This window comes from Sceloporus occidentalis, unplaced genomic scaffold (genome assembly GCF_023333645.1).
Source record: "Sceloporus occidentalis isolate IW3139 unplaced genomic scaffold, rSceOcc1.0.p SCAF_109, whole genome shotgun sequence".
In the NCBI taxonomy this organism is placed as follows: Eukaryota; Metazoa; Chordata; class Lepidosauria; order Squamata; family Phrynosomatidae; genus Sceloporus; species Sceloporus occidentalis.
Genome location: NW_028317089.1, coordinates 2,077,612 through 2,097,279, shown reverse-complemented (window position 1 = coordinate 2,097,279; position 19,668 = coordinate 2,077,612). Strand labels below are relative to the sequence as shown.

Below are 19,668 nucleotides of genomic sequence, written 5' to 3'. Positions count from 1 at the left end.
TCCATTGTGGGCTGGTCAATTAACTAATGCAGATTCCTTTCACAAGGGGCCGTATATCACACCGCTTGCCATTTACGCTGTAAATTAAGCGGCTGTATTGATCATTTACATCTTTGTTGCAGGACAAAAATTTACTACAGTCATTCTGGTGTTTGTAAGAAATGTTGCCGCGATAAATTAAAAGATTATAGGGTCTCTATCTGTCGCCTGCAATCAGCCCCATAGAAAATTACAAATAAGAATTACTGCCTCAAAGTAATTATTATGTAGACTTCAAATGCATGGTAGAAAAAAATTATTATCCAGAAAGCCATAAAAGTTACTGAACAAAAGTATGTTTACCACATTTATATATGATAGGGTAAGCATCTATTAACATATTATAAGCATATATTAACATTTATTTTTATTTATATATATATATATATATATATATAATGAATATATGTACAGTATTAAATATGTTTTCTTTTCTAAAATAGCCACCATTTATATTAAATAATAAAAACATTATTAAGTATTGTATAAGTAAAAATGAAACGAATTGAAATATAAAAACTATGTTAAGATTGGTGCAGGGTACTAGGCAGTGTATAATGAATGTGTTTACATCTTAGTACAAAATGTTAACACTGGTAGTAACTGGGTCACCATGGTCATTGGACCTCAAGGACCTCTAATAGAAATAACAAAAGAAAAACATCTCAATAGTTTGTTTAGATAGATGGCCAAGGATCCTCATGTCCCACTGTATGTTCCCCTTTCTCATAGATTAAAATCTTTGGATAGACATATGGCTCTTGACTCTAAGATGAAACCAAGGACTGATTAAGGTTTGAGTCTTTACAGTAGGAACCATGGACAGAATAGGCGGGTCGAATGGGTCTGATCCATCTTTGTTTCTATGTTAGTGTTATTTTTTGCTTACAATGTGTGTGGATGTTGTATACAGTGTGTATGTACAAAATGTCATGTTTAGGAAGCATGTCTACAAAGTGAGCATGTGATTTTACAAAATTTCTTACAGACTTACACCTTAAGAGTGTTAAGAGTGTATTTTTCTTGCCCTAATAATAATGCGATTTTAAGGCTTTAAACAATAATTCCCCTCTTGGTCGATACAATTAATAGGTCACGCAGAATTATAAAGGGTGATTAGATATTAGTGTGACAAAGGGACGTGACAAGAAGGAGCTGTGACAGGTCACAAGATGTTTGAGAAGAAAGAGTTCATTAATGAAAGTCTGTTTACGCTAATTCTTACAAAAACTGCATTCAGCCGTTTTTTTCCCATCAATCTAATTACCCATCCAGAAGTGATTTAATATAATTTTAGGCTTCAACCAAACCTAATTTCCAAGACAAAGGAAACATATCTCTTGATATGGTAAAGCCGTATAAAATCCATATAGCCAAACACGGTTACCAGAAATCGGTGAGTAGAATTCCAGCTAGCAAAATGGATTAATAGAAACGGGGTTTTGCAGATCAGCTGTCAATAACAGAGGCTGCTCTCTACGGGTTTTGAAAATAGTTGAATTTATAGCATTTGTCACAAAATGCAATAAGGGTGAAGCTGAATTTAACCAGCACTAATTCTTAAATTAAAACTAAATCTTAATTGTTTAAAATAAATCTGTACAGGCAACATGAACTTAACAGAGAAGGCAAAATGGATGTGGATGGACATATCTTTTGGAAAATGATAGGAGCATTGTCATTGTTTTACCAATCATGATCCACTTTTTTACATTATCAAGAATCCGGGATTGTGACTTTTTTTTTAAAGTGAATAACATTTATTTTGGAATTGTATCCACTTTGATAGGAGTTGAAAGCTTAAAAAAGATTAGATGTGTAGTATATGAACTGCTTCCTCAACAAAAAATAACAAAATTGCTGTTAAAATCTCTGTTTATTCTAAACTCAATAAAATGGAATTAACGTAGAAAGTACTGGGCAAATCTAATCATTACTAATGTGAGGTAAGACTAGAGAGAAAGGGGAAATTGCTACCCTCAATCAAACTAGTATAGCCCGAAACCCTAGCCCCCTTAGGTATTAGGTAGGTAAGTATATCATAGGTCTCCGAGCCAAATTCATTAGACAACATCCTAATTTGACCTCTCTATAATTAGACAGCGTCGGTCCTAAGAGCTAGTTTGGAATGTGCCCTTAATGGGAAAAATTATTTTACTATTGAATTATATATTTTTTGTTTCTTTTAAAAGAGGTTTTTTTTTTTGTTGATTTTTGAATGACCATCAGGTATTTAGTTCCCACAGAGCGTACCCTTATAATTTAAATAGGGTTTATTGACCTTCTTTTGTGTATTACGAGCTACTACCTGACCTGGTAAGTAAAATGTGCTCTACATATGTTAGTGAACCCTTGTAAATCTTGAGACATCTGGTATTCGTTTCTGGGGCCGTAGCACTCTGACCAGTCTAAGACAGGAACTATTTATAGGTTTCTTGATTTACTTATTAATCTATTTTCTTCCTACCATGTCTTGCAGGCAAGTATTTATTATCCTGTCTATGGTGGTGAAACTCAGTTACAAATAAAAAAGACAAAGTTACTGTCTAGGAGTTGTAAACATAGACATTAATTCACATTATGTGCTATAGGTTTTTTATGGTAAGGGTCTAAGTTGTTTGATATTTTCAGCCATATCTGGTGTCCCATGTAGCTTCCACAGCAGGCCTCCAATACCATTTTATTTATCTAGGATGTTATGCTGGATGCTAAAGGAATTATTTTAGAAAGGTTTTGAGTGTTTTTAATTTTTTGGCAAAATCTTAAGGTCCGGGGTCTAAGTCTTTTCATATTTTCAGCCATATCTGGTGTCCCATGTAACTTCCACACCAGGCCTCCAATACCATTCCTTTTAACTAGGATGTTATGCTGGATGCTAAAGGAATTATTTCCTAAAGGTTTTGATTGTTTTTTAAAAAAATTATTGGTGCGAGGTATCATATTGCATGGCACTTTATTATTAAATGAATCATTATTAATGAGAATTTTTTTCGCCGCTTGAATTTATGGGCGCCACTTTTGCCATGGAGAGTTTACACCAGACATTACTGCCGTGGGAACGAGCCGGCAGTAGCTGGATTTGAACTCACGAACAACAGGGTGGAATTCCAACACCTTAACCAATACCTGTAACGTATTGGTTTAGGTGTTAGCGTGGATCAACACGTAGACCAGGGGTGTCCAACGTGCGGCCCTCCAGCTGCTGCAGGACTACATCTCCCATACTCTTCAGCCAGCCCCTTAGCTGAAAGAGCATTATGGGAGATGTAGTCCGGCAGCATCTGGAGGGCCGCAGGTTGGACGCCCCTGACGTAGACCATAATTTAAGTCATATTGTCTCTGCCCCTACAAGCCACAATTCTTTAGTTTATTTAGTGTGTTTGTTTGGAAGTCAGGCCAGCTAGAGGACTGTATTGTATAAAGTATTGTTTTTCTTATCTCAGCTGTTCTGTTTCTGTAGCCTAATGGCTAAGGTGTTGGGCTTGGTACCTTGAGGTCTTGAGTTCAATTCCCCTAGACTTCTGTTCAGTTTTTTTGGGTTTTAAGTAAGCACATAGACACAAAACATAAGCCATTTTGTCTTTGCCCTTACAAGCCCACCCTTCTTTAGTTTATTTAGTGCATTTGTTGGGGAGTCAGGCTAGCTAAAGGGCTGTAAAAACTAAAGGATTGTTTCTGTAGGGCCTTATACCTGTTCTCTGTGGTGCAATGGTTGAGATGTTGGATTTAGTTTTTGAGGTTCTGGGTTTAATTCACTCCAATTGATTTATTTGGTGTGTTTGTTTGGGAGGAAGGCACGCTACAAGATTGCAATGAGGTCAAAAACCAATGGATTGTTTGCAGGGGACAGGTTTGCTAGTGTCTGTAGTGTACATGCTACCCTTCTTTCGTTTATTAATTGTGTTTGTGTGGGAGGCAAGCTAGGTGGCACTCCCATATGGCTATGTAGAATAATGGTTACGGAGCAGAGCTAGAGTGCTTAAGGTCCTGGGTTTAATTCCCTTGTGCTCCATCTTGAACTTGCTCTCTTCTACATTAAAAGTGCTTTTTTTTTTTGTTGGGTGAGGGAGAAAAAAGCTATTGTTAGCAACCAGGTAGACCAAAACACAAGCCACCCAGTTCATGCATTTAAATTGAATGATTTACTCAAAGGGATTTGGGTCACTCTGTCAGCATTAGCCATTTTTCACACATTTGGATATTTATATCATCATTCAAAGGCCATACAAATCATCAACTTAAAAATCACCCCTGCATTGTATATTTATCCCACCATACATCCCCACATTGTGCATGTATCCCACCAGACAGCCCCACATTGTGTATTGATTTATGTGATGACCCTCAGCCAGCCCTACATGTAAATGAATGCCCCATTGTCCCCCACACCCTTGTGTATTGTCCTCATCCATTTTCTTTGAGAAATCCAGGTGCTGTGGTTGCAGTGGGATGTGTCTGATTGGCTGAGCCTGGTCAAGTGACTCCACCAGCCAACCAGGCATTGGGATTGAGACCCGGGGTGGGGGATTTAAGCTTCACTTGCAGACTTTGGCTTTTGATGTTCATTTTCTTTGAGAAATCCAGGTGCTGTGGTTGCGGTGGGATGTGTCCAGGCCAGGGCTTATCTTTGTACAGTATTTCCCCTATCTCTGTTTTTGCATTGGCCCTATTCTTTTGTGTTTTAGTTGTTTTTTCCTGCTTCCACCTTTGCTGTTACTGAAGGCACAAGGCATCTCAGACCATATCGTCTCCAATAATATTAATGTCTTTTACTTCACTTATCATGAGTAGTTCTTCTTCTTTCCATAGCTTTAACGTGTCCAGTTCAATCCCTTTTCTGTTGTGTTGTGTCTTTGAAGCTAATGTTCCCTCACTTTATTAGTCTCTACCACTTCTGCTGGGAGGCTGTTCCATTTCTCTACCACTCTAGGAGTAAAACTTCTTTACATTACATCTAAGCCTCTAACTCACTAGTTTCAGATTATGACCTTGTTTAACCATTTCTCCTCTTTTTGAAACAAACAAACAAAGTGATTTGTTAAATCCCTTTAAGGATTTCAAGTATTTTCTCCAAGCTTATACAAATCGAGATTCCTTAGTCTTTCCTGTTCCTGAGCCTGCGTTATTAACATAGTAACATAGTTCATAAGGTTGAAAAAAGACCAAAGTCCATCAAGTTCAACCTATATACATATTGTGTCCCTACTGTGTTGATCCAGAGGAAGGCAAAAAACCCTTATGAAGCAGATGCCAATTGCCCCATACCAGGGGGAAAATTCCTTCCCGACTCAAAATATGGCAATCAGAATAAATACCTGGATCAATGTTCTGTCCCTATTAATCTAATATCCATAATTTGTAATATTATTGCTTTCAAGAAACACGTCCAGGCTCCTTTTGAACTCTTTTATTGAGTTTACTATTACCACTTCCTCTGGCAGAGAGTTCCATAATCTCACCGCTCTTACTGTAAAGAACCCCCGTCTGTGCTGGTGTAGAAACCTTCTTTCCTCCAACCGTAGAGGATGTCCCCTTGTTATAGATACAGTCCTGGGTATAAATAGGTCCTGGGACTGATCTCTGTACTGCCCCCTTATATATTTATATATCGTTAAGTCCCCCCTAAGACATCTTTTTTCCAAACTAAATAACCCTAATTCTGATAATCTTTCTGGGTACTGTAGTCCTCCCATTCCCCTTATTACTCTGGTTGCCCGTCTTTGAACCCTCTCCAGCTCCACTATATCTTTCTTGTACACTGGTTCCCGGCACTGTACACAGTATTCCATGTGTGGTCTGACTAGTGACTTGTACAGTGGTAGAATTATTTCCTTGTCGTGGGCATCTATGCCCCTTTTGATGCACCCCATGATTTTATTTGCCTTAGCAGCAGCTGCCTGACACTGGTCGCTACAGGTAATCTACTGTTAACTAAAACTCCTATTCTTATCTACAATGGTAAGTTGAGCATTTCCTTTCACTGTAACTCAGCTACTACTATTAGTTTCCTCAGAGAATTGTGTTGCTTCTTTACATGTAGAGATACATATAGTTTATTGGTTTTGAATTGTCGTTTCAGCGTTTCTTCCTTTTTTTTTTTCCCTTCTTTACTTTTCTTTTTGCCATTGTCTTCATCTCTTTTCCCAAGGCCGGTATCTCTTCCTCTTTTAGCCTATCCTCTCTCATTGTTTTCCTCTTTTTACCCATATTCTCTGGTTTGCAATTCACTTTTTACCCTTTTTTTTTTTTTTGGCTTATAACATTTTGTTATTGTTGTTTCCACTCTGCTTTTAGTTCCCTGACCAAATGTTCTTTCTCCTAATCTTTTTGCTTTCCCCTTTGTCAGTACATTTATTTCTATAGCGCCAGCAGATTCCATGGAGCTGTGCCATTTTCTGCCATGCCATGATCATTTCTGGCTGTGAGTGCACCGTCTTCATCTCACATGCCTTTACCAGGGGATTTCCTTTGGAGATTTCTACAATGCCTTTTTCCCTTCTGTCTGTGTCCATCCTCAGTCTCTCAATGTCTGTTCTGGTCAGTCACATTGATCCTGTATATGATTTTTCTTGACTGTTGTAGCTTCGATCTTCCGGGCTAGGCATACTCCCCCTTTAAAACCCCAATAATGACACCACACCATAGAATATGGATAAGAAAAGGCCACAGCCAATTTTATTTATTAGAGTCATTGTCACGCCAAAACCTGGAACAATAAACATAGGTGCGTTAACAAGGACAATGACTCAAACACCAACATGTAAATATTTACAATAAACACTCAAGCTTGCCAAGTAATCCAGGTAGCATAACCAAATACCACTTAAGGAAGGGACATACCGAGATGCCCCCACCCTGACCTGAGGTTCCCAGCACTGACAGCCAAGAACCTACCACCAGATGTTACCAACCATTCACTTACCACCACATTAACCCCCTGGATACCTGGCAAGCTGCCGCCCCACGGACTGTGACAAACGACACAAACCTACAAACAACAGAAAAAAGGGGAGGGAGGGTGGGACACGCAACCAGGTAAGCTAACCACAAAAATGGTTCCTGAGCCCGGGAAAGCAGGCACTTATATAATCTTCCCCTAACTCCACCCCCGAAATTCCCGCCAAAAAAGCCTACCCCTCCTCCGCACAACAGTCAAGGCCCACTATAGCCCATGCTGGCCCCCCCGTGGGCATCATTCTGAAAATGTAATTATTTTGTTGGAGGGGGTTGTAGATCAGTTGTACAGCCTCTCAACCAGAAGTGGTAGAGTTTAGTAGGGTAATGGAAGATAAACTTTTGCCGGGAAATCGTATAGCTGCCCTGAAACAAAGACAAGGACTTCAGCATTAAGAAACACACAGGCTAGTTGGGCCCAGTGGTTCATATTGTAATTCAATCTCTCTATGTTTGTTATGGAAGAAAAAATGGCCAATGTGGTCCTACAGGGTACCTCACAATAGCCAAGGGAGTGTGGCACCACAATATCTCTTAAGAATATTGGCACCTTAATTACAGTAAAGTCTTTAACACTGTCATACTTTCCTGAAATAGAGCAAGAAATGATTGCGGCCCATCCATGGAGACTGGCTAAAGAGAAGACTTAGCCCTTCATTAAAGGTAAGACCTTTCTGCTTAACAAAAATCATCTTCCCCTCTGTGTGTAAAGAGCCGTGGGTGTTGTTTTACAATATGTGTTGCCATGTAGGTTACCGGTGTATTCTAATGGCTTTCCCCACAGACACAACCCTGAGCTGATTGTTTTTGGTGGCAATTGAAATAAAATCCTTTCCTTTAGATATACTCTTAGTCCCCATGTGCCTGTTGGTGTTGAGGACCTGCTTATCACAAGGTTGTAAGATAAGCATTTAGTGTCATTGTCTAGGACAAGATTTGGTTGAGATCTCATAGACAAGAGAGATATGTTTGGCCAATATGTCAAGCTGTCAAACACCCTGCAATATGTTTAAGACTACAGTTTCATTGGAACAGGAAAATACCAAGATATTAAAGCTTCTCCTTTAGTGTATCTTCTTTCCAAAGTTATCCCCAAAATGTTTCCATACGTTCCGTTTTTGAACAAATGCAATGTTTACATGAAAATATAAAATTCGGGGTACTGTTGCCGCGTACAGCTGGACGCCTCTCTTACGTCCTCCTTAGCACAATTCCCCTGTCTTTTTATACCACCTGTTTCTGTTTCCCTTTTTTTAAGTCGTTTTTTTTCTTTAGTCGATAGGTTACCAAGTAAAAAAGCAAGAGCGAGTGCCGTTAAGGTCTGTGATGCTCCTGAATGCTGCATGTGGTGGACTCCACATAGATTTAACAGAGACCCTGGCAATGATGAGAAGATCTGACATTCTAGGACATGCCGTGAGCCCTTGCAGCTGGTAAGAACGTGCGATCAGAGGCAAGATGGTCCGTAGTTGTGCAAGCATTTGCAAAACCACCATTATGTGTGGCCACAGAGTGTGGAACCAGCCTTTGAGTGAGCCTTTCAACGAGTGAGTATGAACACGTAGGTTTATTTTTATTAAGTACCAACACAGTCTGCGCAGCACTCTCTCCATGTCGCCCTTCTGTCCCTTCCTCCCATCAAACAGTTCTGCTGCTCATAGCCCCTCCTCTTCCTCTTGTTCCCTTGATACAACTGTATCTTTGCCTCCCTGTTTCATTCCCCTTTTGTATGCTTCTCTCTTTGCTTAATTCCGTAAGTTTTGCGACACCCCCCCTAAATAATTCCGTCATCTGCTTCAGTCCTCTAATACCTCCCCGCCTAGAAGTTTTAAGGAAGACGCTCCCTTTTGCCACTTGTTTCACCAATCATTACTTTTACCAACCCATACTGACCGCCTCTTGCCCATTCTCCCCTCCTTATTTAACATAGCATTGCCAATTTAGTAACACTCCCCCCCCCCCTCTATACTTTTTCTAAATGTGCTACCAGCCTAAAATTGTCAGACCCCTTACCCTTGTTAAAATCTTGGATTCCATAAGAACCATTCAGCCCATCTAGTCTACCCATGTAAAGACTCTGACCTTAATCCAAGTCCTTGATCTTGTTTTAGAGTGGGGGAAGGCTTTGTGCCTGGCCCGTGCATGTTTAACCCCTTCGTGACAATTGCCGGTCCGGGCACGTCACTGAAAATCGTGACGATTATGACAATTGACGTGCCAGGACCGGCACGTCTTTAAACGGGTGAAAAAATCGATCCGTGGTCGATTTTTTCACTCAAACGGTGTTGCTCTAATGCCTCGACATCGAGGCATTGAGCAACACCAAAAAAAACATTCCCGCCCCCCCCCGATCGCTCCTAGGAGCAAAAAAAAAACATGTTTGAAAGACTGCACGTCTTTCAAACATGGCGGCGCCCGCCGCCGAAAAACGGGTTTAGGAAGCGATCGCGAGTCGCTTCCTTTGCTTAGCTGGTGTTGCTAAGATGCCTCAGTATCGAGGCATCTTTGCAACACCTGTTTAGCAAAGGAAGCGACTCGCGATCGCTTCCTAAATGCTCAACTTACCTTCCCGGTGCCGGTGTCTTCGAAACACACGCGGTGTTTCAAGATGGCGGCGCCCATCAAGCCGGGGGGCGGAGCCTGCTGACATCATCGGGGGGGGTGTTGCTGGATGTCATGGACATCCAGTGAATAACACCCCTAGTGGTCAGATCACTCATAAGAGTGATCATGATTTGATAAATCAAAGGCAATGTTTTCTAAACATTGCCTTTGATCAGTATTGGATCTGCCCCCCTCCTTCACTTGCTTCTAGTGAGGGAGAGAGACAGATCGGTGTGTTCTGGTATTTCAGGTATTCCCTAATAAAAATATATATATATTGATCCAAAGGCTCTTATAAGAGCCACCCATATAATATTAACCCCTTCATTGCCATTGATCACTGCATAAACAGTGATCTTGCATAGTGGCAATTGTTTTTGGGGTTTTTTTTTTTTTTACATGTTTTTTTACTTTTTTTAGGTTTTTTTACTTTTTTTATTTTTTTTTTTATTTTTTATTATAGCCATTAACCCTTTCCTTCCCCACTATTTTTGCTGCAATTCTTACCATGCAGCGGTATACGGCTGAGGAGGCGTATGCCTTTTTGGCCACAGATTCTGAGGCCACTGATACAGCGTCAGATTTTGACGTTGGTCAGTTCACAGATACATCTAGTGATGTATCTGTGGCTGTTAGGACGCCTACCACACGTAGTCGTGGCAGTGCACCAGAGGCATGGGTAGCGCCTAATAGGTACAAGCCAGCTATCCCTCCTTTTTCTGGAATTCCTGGCATCAATATTGATGTTACAGGATTCACTCCACTGCAATTTGTGCAGGTTTTTTTGGGAGACGATGTCTTGGGAGACATTGTCACACAAACAAACATTTATGCCCAGCAGCACCGTGCTGCTAGCCCTAATTCTTTTTGGGCAAAAAAGCCATGGACTCCCATTGACGTGCCAGAATTTCTTAAATTCTGGGCACTCACAATGTTAATGGGCATTATAAAAAAGCCCTCCATCCGCTCCTACTGGAGCACCAGCCCCATCTTTAGTACCCCCATTTTTGCCCAAACTATAACTAGGCAAAGGTATGAAATGATTCTTCGTTTCATGCATTTTAGCGACAACAGCCTGTGCCCCCCTAAGGAGGACCCCCAGTTTGATAGGCTGTACAAAATCCGCCCCCTGATTACCCATCTCGCTGCCAGGTTTCCAGAGGTTTATACACCTGGAAAGAATATCTGCGTGGATGAATCCCTAATGAAATATAAAGGAAGGTTGGGATTCAAGCAGTATATTCCTTCCAAGCGCTCCAGGTATGGAGTGAAGGTGTATAAGCTCTGCGAGAGCGAGACAGGGTATACTCATGCCTTCCGGGTATACGAGGGTAAGGATAGCTACCTTGACCCTCCAGGTTGCCCAGATCATCTGGGCACCAGTGCCAAGATTGTTTGGGACCTAATATTCCCCCTTATGAACAAAGGCTACCACTTGTATGTAGATAACTTCTATACAAGCGTCCCTTTGTTCAAGCTGCTGTATTGTTTCGATACGGTAGCTTGCGGTTCTATAAAAAAGAACCGCTTGGGTTTCCCACAACGCCTGGTACGAACCCGGCTAGGAAAGGGGGAGACCTCAGCTCTACGCCAAGAGGAGCTTTTGGCATTGAAGTTCAAGGACAGAAAAGAGGTGTGCATGCTGAGCACCATCCACGATGAAAAAACCGTGGAGGTTTCTGTCCGTGGCAGAGCTGGGGTCACTAGAAAGCCAGTGTGCATCAGGGCCTATAACAAGCACATGGGTGGAGTTGATCTGTCAGATCAACTCCTACAGCCCTACCTCATTATGAGGAAGACAAGAAGGTTGCAATTTACCTAATGCAAATTGCAACCTATAACGCTTTTTTGTTGCACAAAAAAGCAGACACTGGGCTGAAGCTGTCTTTTTTGCAGTTTCAGCTCGAAGTAATTTCAGGTATCTTGTACCGTGATGCACCTGGTCCCCAAGTAGTGATGGGAACCAACAGAATTGGGGCTACCCATTTTATTTTTAAAATCCCCCCTACAGCAAAGAAGCAGAATCCCCAAAAGAGATGCAGGGTATGCTACAGCAGGGGGCAAAGAAAGGACACCACATTTTACTGTCCAGATTGCCCTGGAAAACCTGCACTCTGTGTCGGTGACTGCTTCAAGCTGTATCACACAGTTTCCCATTTTTTATTTTTTTTTTGTTCCTGCTCCATTTTTGTATTTTTTTTTAATTTTTTGTTACATTTACTGTTTTTTAGCTTTTATTTGCTCCACCATTTTTAAGCGTTTTTATTTGCACTGTCAAGTGAACCCTGTGTCCATTCCGTGGCATGAGGGACCACTTAAGGTGCTAGATCAAATCCCTTCTTGGAGATAGGCCAGGCTTTCTTGTAACCTGTCCCTACTGATAGTTGGGTACAAGCATTTTTCTTTACCCAGATGTAAAATTCCTACTGAATTTGAATTGCTCATGTTCCAAATGTGGCCCTTTTGCCCCCAAACAATCTGACAAACCCATGCATGTGGGGTATCAATGTACTCAGGAGATGTTGCTGGACACATATCTGGGTGTTGTGTGACAGCAACATATACCAGGAGCTGTAATTTCACACCTGAAGTACAAAGTATGTGAAAAAAACACCAAAAACAATTACTATCCCAAACTTTGACAAGGGTTGGTGGTAGGATTAGTGCATGGAAAGGGTTAAACTATCAGCATCTAAAATACCCTGGGGTGTCTAGTTTTCAAAAATATATGGTTTGGTGGGGTAAATTTAATTTGCTGGCTTCAAAGATGCCCCAAATACCACATAGAGACAGAATTACCAGATTCAGAGAAAAATGGTTTTGAATTAGCAAAACGCTACTTGTACTTATTGCCCCATAATGTGTAGAAGAAAGCAAAAAAACATAAAAACATTGGGTATTTCTAAACTCGGGACAAATAGTAGAATCTATTTAGCAGGTTTTTTCAGTAGTTTTTTTATGATGAATAAAAGATTTTTCAAATAAAAGTGAGAAAATTTGTTTTTTTTTCAATTTTTCGTCATATTTTATTATTTTTATTATAGGAAATTACATCATATGAAAAAAATTTTGGTGTCTGAAGAAAGCCCTTCTTGTCCTGAAAAAAACAATATATAACTTGTGTGGGTTTAGTAAATGGGTTAAGAGAAAATTACAGCTAAACACAAACACCGCAGAAACGATAAAACAGCCATTGTCACGAAGGGTACAAAAAGTAAAATCAGCCTTTGTCACGAAGGGGTTAAACTCCCCCACTGTTTTAGCCTCTGCCAGTTTAGCTGCCCGGGTGTTACATTGATTTCCATCCTCTGATTAAAAACAACCTTTCTTTTATTACATCTAAACCTCTGACTCCTTCCTTTTAGATTATGACTTCTTATTCCCACATTTCTCCTCCTTTGAAAAAACAAAAAAAACCCATCCCGTACTTTGTTAAATCCTTTGAATTATTTCAATCTTCCTGTCACACCTTCTCTCTCTCCTATAAGGTATATGTATTTAGTCTTTGTAGTAAATTGTTTCCTGCAAACCATTCACCATGGATAAAGCCACCTCAGCTTTTGAATCCATTTTAAAGGGATACATCAGAGCTAGCTGCCTGGTGACCTTGAAAACACATTAAAGGTTGCCTCATTTTCACTTACCTTTGCAGCCCCCCACCCCACTGTGACACAGTACTACTTAGCTGCCATGCCAGAGTGTAGAGATCACCCCATCTATTATTCTCCCTTTGGCCTTTAAGCCAGTGGAGACATGCGCAACTTTTTTAGTTTACTAGAACGTTGCTGGTGTGAGGACAAGCCACTTGAATTTATGGGCCTTATGGTGGAAGACCAATGCCTTAACCGCTACTCCAAATCAGAGGTACAGGTTACCCATTTGAAAACACGTAAAAACCCTGGTATGTATCAACTCTCGCTCTATAACGTTCTTTATAATCGAATTATACGCTCTTAAAAATGTCTTATGAAGTGTTCCGTAGTGCAGGTGTAATAGCCAGTTCATGCATTAAAATTGCATGATTTTGTCAAAGGGATTTGGGTCACTCTGCCAGCATCAGCCAATGGAACCATGCACCTCTCATACCTTGGAGTCAGACCTTCAGGGTAGTTGGGGGTTATTCAAATCTTACTGGAATGTGGCTTCCCTTTCGTGCTAACCTTTATTTCTTTTTCCTCTTTCGCGATCAATGCAGGAAGAGCTTCTGCGTCGATTTGGAACAACTGTTGTGCCCTGGAGAACCTGCTCAAAATCCTTTGGCAACGTACAGGTTGATGAGAAGCTGGATGATAAAATCATCTATGAAGCACATTAGGGTTGTCAGACCAGCATGCTATAAATTGGTCCTCCACAGTCTACGTACCATGAGTAAAAATGTTACAAATGCTAAAATGTTAGATTTGATTTTCAGGGAGCAGGGATAGTGAACAGGTTGGAAAGAGAAGATAGAGGCAGCACCCATTCTTGTTGTTGGTAGTAAAGTGGTGTTTTTCTGTTCCAAGTTGATGTTCACAAAACACCCCCACGTCCGAGGGCTCAGCTAACAGCACAGACCTGTGGGATAAAACAAGCAGTGTGTCTATTTTGTCACATTAATGGCTCGGTGGAGTTTGCTATCCCAGTTTGGAGTTAACGGAAGTATGGAAAATGCTACACCCAATCACAAATGGAGTCTTGCTGAGCCAATAGAGACGCAACTCCCACCTAGGAAGTGACTTGACATGGCACGTTAAGGAACCTCACATTTTTTATCTTTTATGGAAATAAAATGAATTATTTAAGTGTGTGATTATTATTATTATTTATTATTATTTTTCTATGGTATGTAGCCTTCTGCTTTCCCTCCTCCAGTGTGAGGATTCATGGACTGTTGTACAAAAGCAAACATAGGGGTTTAATTTGAGTGAATTTGCAGCTCTGGACAAGATAGTCCTGGCTATTTGTGGATTGTTGGTACTGTAGTTTGGGGTAGCCGTATTAGTCCAGTGTATAAGAATGCAAAAAAGCAGAATGTTGCAGAATCTTGTAATACCTTTTTTATTGGCCTAACAGTATTTTGGATTGTTGGTATAACAGACCACCTCAATATCAGAAGCACGTCTACGGCAGAGACGTGATTTAAACTCCTTGACTTTGCTATACATTCTAATTGCCAAATTATTAATACGTTTCTGCAGTTTAAAGAGCTTGGCTGGCCCTGTATAATGCATAACTAAGTCAATGAGATGTCGCTGAAAAATCCCTGACCATTTAATTATGCACTATACAGGAGCAGCACAGCCATTCTAGCAAGAGGAACCTGTAAGTATGGGCAATATGGACTCTCCCGTCAACCCTCCTTCCAGGGAATACTCTCCAATTAAGGAAGTGACTGCTGGAGACTTTCTCCCGCCCGATGAGCCAAGACAGGCTTATCTTAGTCAAGCACCAGCTGCCCCTCAGCGCTAGCCACCCGATTGGTGGGTGGTGTCATTTAACCAGGGCTGACCAATCAGAGGTGAACCTGGGCTGGCTCCTGATTGGTTGCTGGAGTCAGCTGACCAGGCTCAGCAAATCAGGGGTTGCCCCTCAGCCCTAGCCACCTGATTGGTGGGTGGTGTCACCTGACCAGGGCTGATTTTTAATTGCAATTCCAGATATATTACATGCGTTAAGTCCATTTAATTATTCGTGAGCATTTATTATTATTATGAAACATACAGCTGTTGCTTTATTACATCACATTCTCATATACATTGAGAAGGTCTCAATTACAGACATGGCATTTAGTCTATAACAAATTAATTTATTCACTAAAAAATGATGTGCAGGAGAGTTGAGATCCCTGGCTTAACTAGAGTGAGTTGCGCTCTCTGTCTCTCAAGGCACGCGCGCGCTCTCTCTCACTCAGAGAGAGAGAGACACACACACTCACTGGCACAGAGAGAGAGACAATCACTGGCACAGAGAGAGAGAGAGAGAGACACTCACTGGCACAGAGAGCAAGCGAGAGACACTCACTGGCACAGAGAGAGAGAGAGCGAGAGAGACACTCACTGGCAAAGAGAGAGCGAGAGAGACACTAACTGGCACAGCCCATTTGTAGTCATTTGCACGTCCCGCGCTGCTGCTGCTTCTTCTTCCTGTAGTTCTTTGTACGATGTGAGAGACAGACACACACTCACTGGCACAGACAGAGAGAGAGAGAGAGAGAGACACTCACTGGCACAGACAGAGAGAGAGAGAGAGAGAATCACTGTGAATTATTTCACAGATTCAAGTTTTCTTCTGCCTCCATAATATTCTGTATTTTCAGTAGTTCTGTTAAAACTTCATCCTCACATCCCACGTTATTGAAAAAGAAACAGCAACGCAGCACAGCCCATTTGTAGTAATTTGCACGCCCCGCTCTGCTGCTGCAGCTTCTTCTTCCTGTAGTTATTTGTACCATGTGACCAAACAGTCACATGGTCTGCTGACATCACCAGAGTCCTTCTACTGGGTAGGAACTGTTAGTTTGGCTACTGTAACTATACGCGGCAACCAACATCAAGTTCAGCCATACCACTGTGGATTTGCCTTGCGTTATGTGCCCCGCGGTTGTTTGATATTCTTTGTGGAGTATTGTGTGTCCAGGACAAAGTCTGGCTGTGATTGGGCTTTATTTACTAAACAGGGAGCTATTTTTTGATGGTAAAAGCCCCACCCCTTACCATGGAGGGGTATTAATGGCAGGTGTCACCCTGCACAGAGCACAGAGACACAGCATGTGACATCATTACAGCTCACTGCGAGGCAAAATAACCCCAGTGAGGGCAAGTGTTAAAGAGCAGCAGTACCCCACCTCCATTCCTGCTCCTCATTACTGCTCAAGGGGTCTTTAAACACCTGCATGGGACAAATCTCACCACTTCCCAAGCTCCGCAGATGGCCCCTCATGAAAAGAACATCTTTATTCCGCCCCATAAGAGAGCAGCGAGCACCCAGTGCCTGGATTGGTGAAAAGTTTTGAAGAAGCGTAAATGTGAGTTATATTATGAGTGCAGCCTGCCCCGCCGAGCGGGGTCTGTGATCTGACTTGTGGGTGGCGGTGACCCTGTTGGCCCGACAGGCGTTATCATTGAAAATAATATTTAACGCTGTTATAGGAATCAAATCTGAGGACAAATCAGCCGTCTGGTTATGAGTTTAAAATACTTTGTGTAAAACCCTCTCATGTCGCTTTCCCCGCTCACCCAAGACAGTTCCACATATTTGTAGTGTTAGCGCAACGCGCTATCATTCTGCATATGACACACATATATGTTATAATGGGCAATTATTATCCTGCATATAACGCACATATACATTATAATGGGCTTTTATCATCCTGCATATTACGCGCATATATATATATATATATATATATATTATTGTGTGTGTGCATATTGGGCAGTTATTTCCTGCATGTTATTCAGAAATATGTATTTATGTTAAAACCCTTACCATATGTGATATTTTAACTAAGTTTTATTATAAATTGTCCTCACCTTGCCCTCTTTAGCAGGTAATTGCAGCCTGATTTAGGTTAATGATTCTAAGTTAGCCCGCAGCTGATGTCCGGACTAGTCATGTTTTAGGAGAAGGTCAAACTACTGACTGAGACGCATGAGAGGTCTTTTTATTTCATTTGCTATTCTACTGTAAGTAATAATGTTTGGCTTATAAAATGTATGGGTCAAACAGAAGAGGCAGATTTTGTGTGTGTATGTAAATAAAATATATTTATGTGTGTGTGTGCATATATATATATATATATATATATAATATATATATATATATATATATAAAATCGTGGTCCGTCCGGGTGACTTGGTAGCTGACCGGGGTGCAGTTATTATTCTCGTGGTCCATCTGGGTAACGTGGTTGCTGTACAAGTAGCCATTCTCTGTGGAAAGCTTGTTTTTTTTTTTGTGATTAATGATACATTGAATATATAAATGTTCCCACCAGCGACCTGTGGGATGTATGTTTTTGTGTTGTACACGGCATTACTTTGTAGCGAGCGTCACACAGGCAGTGTGTTTGGAGTCCATTTGTAGGTTGTACATTACCACGAATTGTACGCAATCTCCTTTTTGTGGCTGCTGGTATCTCAGGAGGTTTTCTCTGTGGATATTGAAGGCTTTCTGTATTTGAGAGTCTGTGATTTTTATACAGAAACCATGGCTGCTGAACTCCTTCCTGAGGTTCTGAACTTCTGAAGATGTTTATCCCGGTGTGTAGAATCCGAACGCATGCGATGATATCTGGCGACTGGACTGTAGATGATTTGGTTTTGGGGATGTCCGTTGTGTTTCATGAAGGTTTGTGGAGTAATGTGTGGATCGACTTGTTTTTCATGTAAATGGTTATGTTTTTGTGAATGTAGCTCAGCTTTCAGTTTCTGTTGGGATCGAAGGCATTATAGTCTTCATGGAATCTGAGGCGTCCCTGTCATTCTTTATTTGCTAGAGATCTGTGTCCTAAACTGGGGTGGAATGCTGACCCTCTGGTAGCCCCAAAACTTCTTGCTACACAGGTGGACCCTTTGAAGCCGGCACTAATAACATCTGCTGCTTGCTAGTAATTCATTATAAGACGGTCTTGAAAACCTACACTTTTATTTGTTCCATAAAAGATCCGCATGATTGCTGTTTTCAGACACGGCCAGTAAGGTGTTCTGTGACGCGGCCACATCTGGATGATGTCCTGCTTGGTGTGGAATCCTTGGGCGTTCCATTGGAACATCTGCAACTGTATTTTCCTAGAATGAAAAATCACGCTGAGCGTGCCCCTGGTTCATCCACGTTGGCTAGAAAACTATGGTTTTTAAGGACCGCATCTTGGTAGGCGATATAGCCGTGAAGGTTTATATGGGATGAATCAAAGTTGGGATACTTTGACGTAGTTGTTGACTCCAATATTTTACACCTTGGACTGTTGATGGCGGTGACCCTGTAGGCCCGGCAGCTGTTATCATTGAAAATAATATTTAATGCTGTTTATAGGAATCAAATCTGAGGACAAATTAGCCGTCTGGTTATGAGATTAAAATACTTTGTGTGAAACCCACTCACCCAAGACAGTTCCACATGTTTGTAGTGTTAGCGCCACAGGCCAGTACACTTCTGCTGTATGTGTGTGTACATATGCGTGTTTGTGTGTGTACATATGTGTGTATGTGTATATAGATATAGTTATCAGTAGTTTCCCTAAGTTAGATGTGTTAAGTGGCAGTGGGAGAATGATTTCTGAAGGCAAAATTTTAATTTTACCAAAAACCCCTTTATTTGATGGAGGACTGAGAGCAGCAGAAGGCTTAATGCCCTATAACTGATGATAACTGGGTCATTTACGCCTTGGACTGGTAACTTCTTGAATGGCATTCGCTGTTGAGTTTGTGTTATGGTCTAGCTGCCTTTCTGCTGCACTGCTGGAAGCTATAACAGCCTGGCTGGGTTGCCATGGCTACACTCCTGTCACTCCTGTGACTCAGCCCATTGTCCAGCCCACAGCCAGCCCCTTTTGGCTATTTAAGCAGCTAAACTTCACTTCCTCCTTGCCCTTGTGTTGTTTCCGCCTGCAAGTGCTATCTCTGTGTTGCTGGCTTTCTCTGACATCCCTCCCGGCTCCTGATTCCTAGCTTGATCCTGACTTCGCTGATCTCCATATTCCTGACCCCGGCTTGTCTGAGTACCCGTCTTGGTTCCTGACCCCGGCTTGTCTTTTGGTATATGCTCTTGGATCACGATTTGGCTTTGTTCGCTATTGTTATTACAATAAAGGTGATTGCATTTTACGTTTCGTGCCTCTCTGGTTCCTGTTCCCTAACAGTTTGTTGGTCATTTCAGCAGCACCCTGGAATCTGAATGTGTATGTCCAAAATATTTCGTAGTCTTGCACCCCCCCCCAATCATGTTTGTATAGATTACCCCCCCCTTGGCAGTCAGGATATTTATTGGGGCAAAAGACTCAGGCTTTTTGTGTTTTAGTGTCTTATATCTGGCACCCAATGCTTTCCTGTGGGGTTGCGGTTAAATGAGTGCCGTGACACTACCTTGCAGGGTCAC

General features: G+C 41.4%; 1 non-coding gene across 1 annotated transcript; it reads left to right on the top strand.

Annotated features, from left to right (window-relative positions):
• Positions 1-11,863: 11,863 nt before the first annotated feature.
• LOC149283190 (small nucleolar RNA SNORA35) lies at positions 11,864-11,993 on the top strand. The gene has a single exon (XR_016277935.1). It is a non-coding gene; the product is annotated as a small nucleolar RNA SNORA35 (small nucleolar RNA).
• Positions 11,994-19,668: the final 7,675 nt, after the last annotated feature.